Source organism: Danio rerio, chromosome 15, assembly GCF_049306965.1.
Source record: "Danio rerio strain Tuebingen ecotype United States chromosome 15, GRCz12tu, whole genome shotgun sequence".
In the NCBI taxonomy this organism is placed as follows: Eukaryota; Metazoa; Chordata; class Actinopteri; order Cypriniformes; family Danionidae; genus Danio; species Danio rerio.
The window spans coordinates 30,657,007-30,668,014 of NC_133190.1; the positions used below are offsets into that span (position 1 = coordinate 30,657,007).

Genomic DNA, 11,008 nt, shown 5'->3' on the forward strand with positions numbered 1-11,008 from the left:
CAATGGCCTCAGCATGTTTTTCAAATTCATCTCATCAGGAGTGTATATATACACACAATGCATTGTAATAATGTTCAACCTCAATTTTTTTCCTTAAACATTATGTCATAATGGTATTTTTCATGTCTTTAAACAATTTGTCTTCCCAGCTGTTTAGCTTCTGGGCAAACCTAGTTTTGAAGCCTGTATCTGTTCAACCGTTGGTAAAGAAAATCCCTTTCTAACTATTTGCTAAGCATTTTACATAAGAGCGATAATACATTTTGTAGTGATAGAGGTCTGATCTGTTATTTATTATGCTATATCTCTCAAACAACAGAACAAGGAATTTTTTCACAGTTTTTGCTATTATATTTTTTCTTCTGGAGAAAGTCTTATCTGTTTTATTTCAGCTAGAATAAAAGCAGTTTTTAATTTTTTTAGAAACATTTTACAAATGTAATGTGATGGGACACTGACAAGGACGTACAGATTCAAATGCAGCATTTATTAGGAGAACAGGTGGATGGTCAAAAGACAGGCAGCAAACAGGAATCAACAATAAAACAAGGCAAGGGTCTAACAGAGCAGGGCAAGGCGTGTCGTAAAGTTCACAGAACAGATAAACAAGACTCAGCACTAATGCGTGTGTGTTGTATAAATAGTCCTTGTAATCAGTCCTTGACAATCCTCTGGCTGTGTGTGCGTGCAATCAGCAGCAATCAGTGTGAGCAATGCATAACTGGATCTGGAGTCCATATAATGCAATAGTATTTGGATGCAGTTTTTATGATGCAAGCTGAGACTGCATCACACAGCGATGCAATGTCAGACTCAATGCACTCAATGGAGTGAGTGACATCACTGTGACGGGTACGGTTAGGGGTGGGGTTAGGGGAGCGCATTAAAAAGCATTGGATGCAGCTCAGATTGCACTGCACCGAGTCTGCAGCCAGATCCATCTCATATAATGGCGGATTTGTAGTTTTATATCGATCTGCGTGTTTACCAGCAATCTACAAGGATTAGATTGCTGATGATTCTGACAACGATCAATATTATTAACCCTCTGAAGCCAATTTTGTTATACAATGATTTGCTTAATTACCCTAAAATGCGCAATTAACCTAATTAACCTAAGCCTTTAATTGTAACTTAAGCTGAATACTACTGTCTTGATCAAATTCAACTGTATATATCCTGGCCCTGCTATATGACCATAACCAAACATAAGGACACATAAGTATCCAGTATTCCTGGCAATTCAGGCTGCTTTCAGTTACCGTCAGCAGACTGTGCTATTTGAAACAAAAACTCATTAAAATCACCAACAAAGCATGAAGGAGAAGCAGAAGTGTGTTAGTGACATGAAACGGAGATGGGGGGAGTTTTGGTCCCTCTGAAACATAGAGTGTAATTCAGTATTGAACAGGAAGTTGATCTGGCCTTTATGGTCCATCACTGACTTTTAAACTGATCCTCTGGCCTGTTTTAGTCGACATACAAGACTTTTCCACTCCTAAGAGAAAACAGCTGAGTAGACAAAGGTGCTTGGGCAGATAAGGGAATTGGGCAAGCAATGAGGCATGATAATTACAATTTATTTTATTGCAAAGAATTTTTAAATATGTTTTATTACTTTTTTATATTACGTTTACTGTATTGTTATTTTATTTTTATTATTGTTTTCATTATTATTATTATTATTATTATTATTATTATTATTATTCATTCATTTATTTTTTCAGCTTAGTCTATTTATTGATCTCACTGTTATCCTTTATTCTCAGGTAATGATGCAATTTGTTTATGCTCCACCTTACTTTACTTAAAACTAAGCCAAATATGAGCTAAAGCTTTCCTAATAGAGAAATACAAGGAAAGAAACAGGTCATTTGAACTAATTTCTTAATCTTAATATAATATGACAATCTATTTAAAATTTCAACTTGAAAAAAGAAAACGTTTTCAGATTTTTTTTTTTACATTGCTTCTCCAATACAACAATGCACACACATATATGAATATTACTTGTAGCGCTCAAAATAAATGGCATCCCATAAATTCATTCATTTTCCTTAGATTCATTCATTCGGCTTAGACCCTTTATTCATCAGGGGTCGCCACAACAGAATGAACCGCCAACTTATCCAGCGAATGTTTTACGCAGCGGATGCCCTTCCAGCTGCAACCCATTACCGGGAAAGATCCATACACACTCATTTTCACACATACACTTTGGCCAATTTAGATTATTCAATTCACCTATTCCCCATTTCTTTGGACTGTGGGGAAAACCGAAGCACCCAGAGGAAACCCATACAAACACATACAAACTCCACACAGAAATGCCAACTGGCCATGCCGGGATTCGAACTAGCGACCTTCTTGCTGTGAGGCAACAGTGCTAACCTACCATGTCACCTTTATTATTATTATTATTGTTAATCATTTATTATTATTATTATTATGATTATTAATCATTTATTAATATTATTATTATTAATCATTTATTATTATTATTATTATTATTAATTTATTATTATTATCACTACCATCTTGGTAAATGGAAGTGTTTGTATTTTTGTTAGAAAGATTGTTTTGCATGCAGCTTGTAAAGACAATATATAGATGAGAAAATGTTGACAACTTAAATAAATATGCATTTTAAACTATTTATTTGGAAAGACACCAAAAAAAAAACCCGAAAAAAAGACACTGTAAAAATATTATTGCTGCCTTAAATTTATTATAATTTATTTATTTATTCTTTTATAGTCATCTAAACTTACATCAGTTAAACTGACACAAAAACACTAAGTTAAACTTTGTATAGCTTATTTTGATGAAACCCGAATCACTTGTTAAAATAAGCTAAAGTCTTATAAAAATATTTGTTGTCTTAAATCAACTAACAGTTTAAATCCTAATATTTTCCATACAGTATATGCTGAAACTGACCACAAATGTAAAAAAATAAAATAAAATACATGTAAATTAGAAATATAGCATGCAAATGGAACTCATACACTGTAAATCTGTGTAGCAACAATGCGATTTCTAAAATAGTCTTACATTTTTGTTGGTCAAACTAAATCTCATTTAGGCGTGTTCATCCAATGGGAAGTACTTATTGTATGATTGGATTCCAGTTAAAATGTTGAGTTAATCACTGATTTGAGGTCAGTTTAATCGAGGAAGTAAAATCACAAGCCAAAATGGAACAATAGTATAAGTAATGTAATTGTAGCATGCAATAGACCTACAATTTTATTTGATATATTAAAAAAGGGATCAATTCAATCTTTTCTTCATGGAGAATGAACTGAGGTAATTCTGCATAAGAAGCTTTACAAATAATTTTAGCCCAATAATAACATGCTTTAAGATTAATAAGATGTTTTTCAATAATTAACATTTGATGTATAAAAATACAATGATTCAATGTATTTTTGTATAACATTGACACTTATTTGATATGATATATTACAAATAATCATATTAGAGAATGTGTGTGCAAGATATCCACATAATAAAAAGTTAAAATTTTTTCATCAGCATCAAGCAGAGGTCAGAATAGTAAATGAGGCCAGTATATGCTTTATAATCCTCTAATACAAGATAAAATGAAAATAAAGTGTGTGTCTGTGTGTGTGTGAAAGTGAGATACAGTTAAGAATAAAAGTGCTGAAACAGGTCTGATTGTAAAAGTGCTTGATTTCAAGAGTTTCCAGCATATGATCGCATGTATCTCTCTTTGATCAGGTCTCCTGCAAGTCTATGCAGCTCCACCCATGCACTAGAAGTGCTCTCACCACACTTGAGTGGCATCTCAAATGGACTGTGCATCTTCCTTTACACCGTCATCCATCAAGTAATTGGCAGATTTCTTCCCGTATGACTACAAAAGCACTTTCACTGTGCTTCACGGGAAACACATTTGAGCATGGAAAGAAAAAAAAAACAATTACTCAGTACTTCCTAATGGTCAAATTGCAGAGTCCTCACTTAATGGATCAACCAGAAAGGAAAACTCAGTCATCGTTCATTCAACCTCATGTCAGTATTGTTTTTTTGTTTTGTTTTTTTTTTGCAGAATATTGATGCTCCCACAATAAAAGTAATAGTGACCAGGGGTCCGTTCTTCGTACGTGGATTACTCAGTTAGCTGGATTTGGATATTGACGATTTGACACGATCCAGGATCGTTTCGTTCTTCAAAGCTGATCCGAGAGTTGTTGTCATGGCAACAGATCTGCTAGGTCAAACCTGATCGGGAGCAGGTTCAAATCATATAAACAGGATTAGATCGGCTCAGTTCAAGCAAAGATAATACAGAAAGTATGTACCGAGTTCTGATATTTTCTTACAGTAGTAGTTATATACACTTGGGAAAATAGTAAATATTTTTTAACTATATATATAAAAGTTATAGTAATAAATAAAATAAATAAAGTTATACATATTAATAAAACGTATGCAATCTGCACCCTCGAAATGAAATACAAAGACTGCCACCTGGTGGTGCAAAGAGAAAACTTATTGATATGAACTTTTTAGATCGCTTTAGTACAAATTGTGTATAATAGACATGCACTATATGTGACTTTTTTTAAAAGCAATAATACATTTATGCAGTCATAAACATGTTTTGACAGTTAATATGCCAGTGATGCTTCACAAAAGTTGCAGACGCCTTTGCCAATATCAAAATGCTTTTGGAAACAACCAGTTATTCTTTACACCGATTTAAAAAACGGCTACTATAATAAAGAAAATCTTTTCTAAATTAAGAAATAAATACATTGATTTGCATTGAAATACATGATGAATACTCTTGTCTTGACACATGAAAGTGTAAAGCCTGCAGCTCACAACAAATGTGAAGTTACTGCGTGTCATATTTAACAAGCCGTTTACTGCTAATTTGATGTAATTTTGCTCACATGGATAATTGAATATTAATCAGATGATGTCATTACGCTGCTGTGCCGTCAGCCAATCGTTGCATTGCTGATCATGATTTCGAGGATCGATAGATCTGTCCTTAACAACAAACGCAGCGATCTCAGATCAGTTCATCCAGACATTCTAATCTGATTCGCGAACTTGTTTGAAGAACCAAATTAGCGAGAGATCAGTTATCAAGATTAAAAGATCCAGGATCTGACAAATCATCTTAGATCATTTAAGCGAGGTACGAAGAACGGACCCCAGAGGTATAGCAAGCTTATTTACACAAATTTCAAACATTTGGCATTATGGGACCTTGATCTCTATTCTACCAGTATTTGCTCTTAGTTAAAAATGTATTTTTACAGTTAAAGGTGCTGTATGTAAGTTTGACACCCAGTAGTTGAACCATATTGCATTCCTGGATTAAAACAAACGCAAGCCCAGGTTGCCAGATTGAAGACCAACATGAGCGAGTCTGATTATTCATCAGCCTAAAAGGTGATTTGAACTGTTCTAAATAAAAGCAACGGCACATGATAGAAGGAATGTTTACCATATTAAAATGAGTTTTTGTTCTAACCAACACCTAGAATTGATATATAAGAACAACAGGACAAACGCTGATCACCTTAGGTACACCTCATGTGTTTTATTCAGTATTAAATGCTAACAATGCGAGTTTGAATGCCATTACATGACATTTATTGCCACACTACTAAAAGCAGCAGAAGATAGTTCACATCAGATCTTGAAAATAAAATTCACCTTTTCAAACTGAACTTTAGAACTGACTCAAAACCAACACATAGTAATTCAGTATATACATTTAATAATGTTAAAAATGTTTAATATGTCTTAATTAGATTATAAACCTTACCATTCGTGCATTAGTGCGTATTCTGTGCCTCTGAATGGCTGTATTTAAATTTATGATTTGTTTCTTCTGGTGCAACAGCCAAATTGCTTATCACTGCAGATCTCATCATGTATCAAATGTTGTTAGGACACGCGATTACAATGTAACCTGGCTGCTCACCTATTATTTGCTTATTAATAAGCTCATGTGGAACTCTGAATCTGCCACTCATTTGGGAGTTTTTGCTACTGTCCACCGGAGGTCGTATTTAGGTCGCTGACACAAACTTTGAGAGCCTTTCTGAATGAACGAAAGAATGAAATATGCGTTTTCTAACAAGGCAACACAAGGTGTTGAAATATTTTTGGCTAAACAGTCATTGGGTGGGTTAAATGAACAAAAACAAAGTCGTAACAGACATTTTCAAAGCAGAATATCTGACTACAGCATTGTTTTTCAGATAAACAAAACTGGCATGTTTCTTAAATATCTGCAAACATGTTATGGTATTTTGATGCTTTAGAAGAGTCAAACACTTACCTAAAGGACATTTAAACAAACTTACTTTTATTTACATTTTGGATAAAATAGCAATAGAGAAATACATATGTTCAAAACAGAAAAAAAAATACTGCCAGCTCATTATCTGTTTTTTTATTATTATTGTAATTTACAAGACCAACTCATTATCACATGACCTACATTAAAAAAATGCTTTTGCAAAATTGTTGAAAACAACTAATATGAACTAAAAAAAAAGACATCTGTCGCTTGTTTAATCTAATTTAATCCACTTAAATATGTAAAAACGATTAGGTTCACTTAATCGATTTGTGTAGGGACAACATAAAGGAATTGTGTGGAATCCAGTATTTTTACAGTGTGGGCTGAATTTAAACATTCATTCATTCATTCATTTTCTTTTCGGCTTAGTTCCTTTATTAATCAGGGGTTGCCACAGCGGAATGAACCGCCAACTTATCCAGCACATGTTTTGCGCAGCGGATACCCTTCCAGCTGCAACCCATCTCTGGGAAACATCCATAGACACTCATTCACACACATACGGACAATTTAGTCTACCCAATTTACCTGTCTTGCATGTCCTTGGACTATGGGGGAAACCAGAGCACCGGGAGGAAACCCACATGAACACAGGGAGAACATGCAAACTCCACACAGAAACGATAATTAACTCCGCTGAGACTCGAACCAGTGACCTTCTTGCTGTGAGGCTACAGCACTACCAACTGCGCCACTGCCTCACCCTGAATTTAAACAAACAAATTAAATTTAGTTATGTTCATCTTAATTTGTTTGTTTAAATTCAGCCCATATAAATAGTTTGCTACCGCTTAACCTTTAAAATATTGGTATATTTTTACAGTAAAATACTGATTTTAAATGTCCTTTTTAATACCACAGGCAAATATTACCACAATATTCAAGGCACAAAGTCTGAACTGTATCCAATAAAGAAATGTTTGTACATTTTAAAGTTAAATGCAAGACAATCTGATAAATACACTTATAAATAAATGCAAAAGTAAAGATAGATTTGAAAGCTGTTCTTTTAGGTTATCCTGACCTGTAAATCTAGCAGGGATTTTCTCTACATTTTTGTTGTTGTTTATCAATACCAGACTGCATCAGCATGTATCCAAGTGCATGGATCTAACATATTGACACACATCTGATCTATATATGAACTGTTTACCTTCACTTACTGGTTTTTGAATATTATTAATTCATATACACCTCACATTCTGTTTTTCACATATTATAGTATAGTAGAAACATGTGAGTTCTGATTGTTAGCATCTTGCTTTTGAGTGTTTAAATAGACAAAACAGAAAAATGAGCATTGTGGCATAAACTTGAAGTGAGCCACACTGAGCCACTTAAAACACTGCGTAACTGAAATTGAAAGTGAAACTGTGGTGGTCCGTAACACCACAACAAAACACGAGGACCTGCAGAGCTGTAATGTGTATAAACTCGCTGGGAGAGAAAAAGCACAGCTGATAACAGTTTCGGGACTTGATATTAACAATGTATAATGTCAAATATTTTACTAGTTTCAATATTTTTGTTAACACTCAAAGGACAGATAAAGTAGCCCAAAAACACTAAATTTTTACAAGAAAATTGTATCTTGATCTTTTAACTTTGATATTAGCTTCAAAGTTTTTCTTGCCAATATTTGCAATTATTTGTTGACTATACTAGTAATTGCTTAGCTTTTTTCATTGCATGGTTTTGAGCTATATACAGTTGAAGTCAGAATTATTAGCCCCCCTTTTTATTTTTTTCTCCAATTTCTGTTTAACAGATGTGTTTTTTTAAAAACACTTTTCTAAACAAAATATTTTTAATAACTTATTTATAATGACTGATTTATTTTATCTTTGCCATGATGACAGTACATAATATTTGACTAGATATTTTTCAAGGCACTTTTATACAGCTTAAAGTAACATTTAAATGCTTGACTAAGTTAATTAGGTTAACTAGGCAGGATAGAGTAATTAGGCAAGTTATTGTATAACGATAGTTTGTTCTGTAGACTATCAAAAAATATAGCTTAAAAGGACTAATCATTTTGATCTTAAAAGGATTTTTAAAAAATAAAAAGCTGCTTTTATTCTAGCCGAAATAAAACAAATAAAACTTTCTACAGAAGAAAAAACACTATCAGAAATACTGGGAAAATTTCAACCATCATTTGAAAAATATTTGAAGAAGAAAAAAACAATTCAAAGAGGATTTAATAATCCTGATTACAACTGTATATTAAGCCTGAAGTCGTACAGTACTTCTGAATAAAAAAAAAAGCATCAAATTAAAACAAATTTAAATTGCAGGATTTAGATTTGAGAGGCCAGTTTCTAATTTTGCCAGCCTCTGTTCACCGTTTACTGTCATTATATAGAAAAAAGAGCAGTGCAATCATTCTGACTACAGAAGTATTACAGTAACTCAGCTTTTGAATGACATGAGGGTGTGTAAATAATGACAGAATTTTAATTTATAATGTACGGTATCATATATGGAAATCCAATAATATGAAATAAATATTTCTCACAAGCTAGCAACGCTGCTGGCACTTTGCTTGCAAAGCTCCACTAATCTAGCAATACTAATGCTAATGAAGGTTTCTGGAAAGCTGTTTAATGCTACTATGTATTGTAAATGTCAGAAAACAATTATCAATTGATGTTTTAGCTTTTATTACTTAACTATTTTATATATTTTTTTGTTTTTTTTTTTATTTACATTTAAATCAATACTTTAATTAGTTATTTGTCATTTTTTTATTTTAAATATTTATAAACATTAAAACATTAAGTAGTTTTCATTCTAATTTTAGGTTAAACCTTGGTCATTATTTTGTAGTGTGATTTGCCTTTTGAATTGATTTAAGTTTTATTTCTGAATATGTATAAACTTTATATCGTTAAATTTATTATTTTCACAATTCAATTCACTTTATCATTTGGCAAGAGTTTAACAAGTACATAAATCCATCAGCACTATTTAGCAGATATGCCATCAGTAATAAATAAAGTAAAATACTCTATAAATGTAAGACAATATTGCCAAATCACAGCTTGAAACCAAATCTGCAATACTATATTTGCCGCGCCGCCCATTAAATAATGAGTTGCATTTATCTAACCTCTTTAAAATAAATCTCAGCTTAGCGATTTCAACTTTGGCCCCCAGTCAGCCTTCAGGAGCCCCATACCTGCCGCAACAGGTTTGCCAATACACACAAACACACACGTGTACGCGCAGCTACACACACTCTCAGGTCACTGGCAGCTGTGAGCCTCTCTAAGGTAATGAGAACATTTTTGAGATGTTCTATCAGACACATCCATAATCGTATCCTGGAGAGAATGGGCTTTCTGCCGAAACTTCAGCACCCAGAGGGAAACGACCCCGCTGACTTAATCTGACTGCACCTGCTTTGCCATGCCCTCTCTCTTTTGCTCTATCCCTCTCTTCTCTTTCCTAGATGTATTTGGGCAGATTTCACCCAGGTGGAGACAAGCCTAACAACAAGCCCGAGGGACACTTCTTGATTTATTGGTGCCAAACAGGACACAATTTTTCAAGTGAAGAAGTTTACACTCGCACTTTCTTCTGGGATTTATTTGGATGTTCTATACCATCAGTTGATCCTCATCTTCACAATGGAACACTGGATGGTGAACAGAGTAGCGCATAGTAAGTTAAATAAAGTAGTAAAATTAAATTTCACTTACCGCTGTGTGTGGCTCTTCCAGGCCCAGGTTGTAAATAAATGCAAGTCAGTCAGAGTCCAGATGAAGTTGAAGATCTGCTACAAAAAATCTCTGTCTTGAATTGCCAGTCTGCTTTTATAGTGACTGACTGACTGACAAGAAAAACAACTGAGACTGATATCTATAGAGAAAGAGAGAGAGAGAGAGAGGGAGGGAAAATGAATGTCAGCACAGGTGAATTCTTCCCCTACCCTCCTAGTGAACCTGGGAGGCAGAACCACAACCGCTGCTATATTAAAATCATATTCTAATGTGAACGAGGGATGGGTTGATGGATGGAGAGAAGGAAACAGTGACAGTGAAAGGGAATCGCTCAGTGAAGTGCTTATGTTACGCTGCTCCCCTGGGTTTGTTTGTGTAAGGTAATCAAAACTAAAGGGATTGAAACTGAATGACTGATTGTAGAATTTGTCGTTTTGTGTGTTTTTAGTCGTGCAGCTTTTCTTTAAAACTGTATTGCATGTGTGTTACTTTAATTCCATTGTATAAGGATTTATACGAGTTATTTTTTTGTTATCTGGTTTGTTTTTGATGTTATGATGACATTTTAAACTGCACATTTACAGGATCGTGTGATAAGTTTTAAAGCATTAACATTATTATATATTACAAACATTCTATATTATTTTATATATGTATTTTTTAACAGTAAAAATGACTTATAATATTCTTATTATATTATATTATATTATATTATATTATATTATATTATATTATATTATATTATATTATATTATATTATATTATATTATATTACAAGGCTTCTCATAGCGTCACTTTGGAATTATAAGGTTCTATCTGTGTTCTGAATGATTTTGAGATATTGAGCTTCAAAGTTTTTGCATTCCATAGCAAACAGTATGTGTGTAACATTTGTTTTTTTTTTTTTTTTTAAACAAAAAAAGTC

The 11,008-nt window shown here is 33.3% G+C and overlaps 1 protein-coding gene across 3 annotated transcripts in view; it reads right to left on the minus strand.

Moving 5' to 3' along the window:
- The window catches only part of foxn1 (forkhead box N1), a 31,494-nt gene extending 21,299 nt beyond the window's left edge, over positions 1-10,195 (minus strand). For 2 of the 3 annotated variants that reach the window (XM_073922703.1, XM_009291615.4), the window contains exon 1: positions 10,063-10,195. The gene's annotated coding sequence lies outside the window, so the exon portion shown is untranslated. Of the gene's footprint in view, positions 1-9,932; positions 9,999-10,062 lie in introns of all 3 variants that reach the window. The other variant, XM_073922704.1, reaches the window with a different exon arrangement.
- Positions 10,196-11,008: the final 813 nt, after the last annotated feature.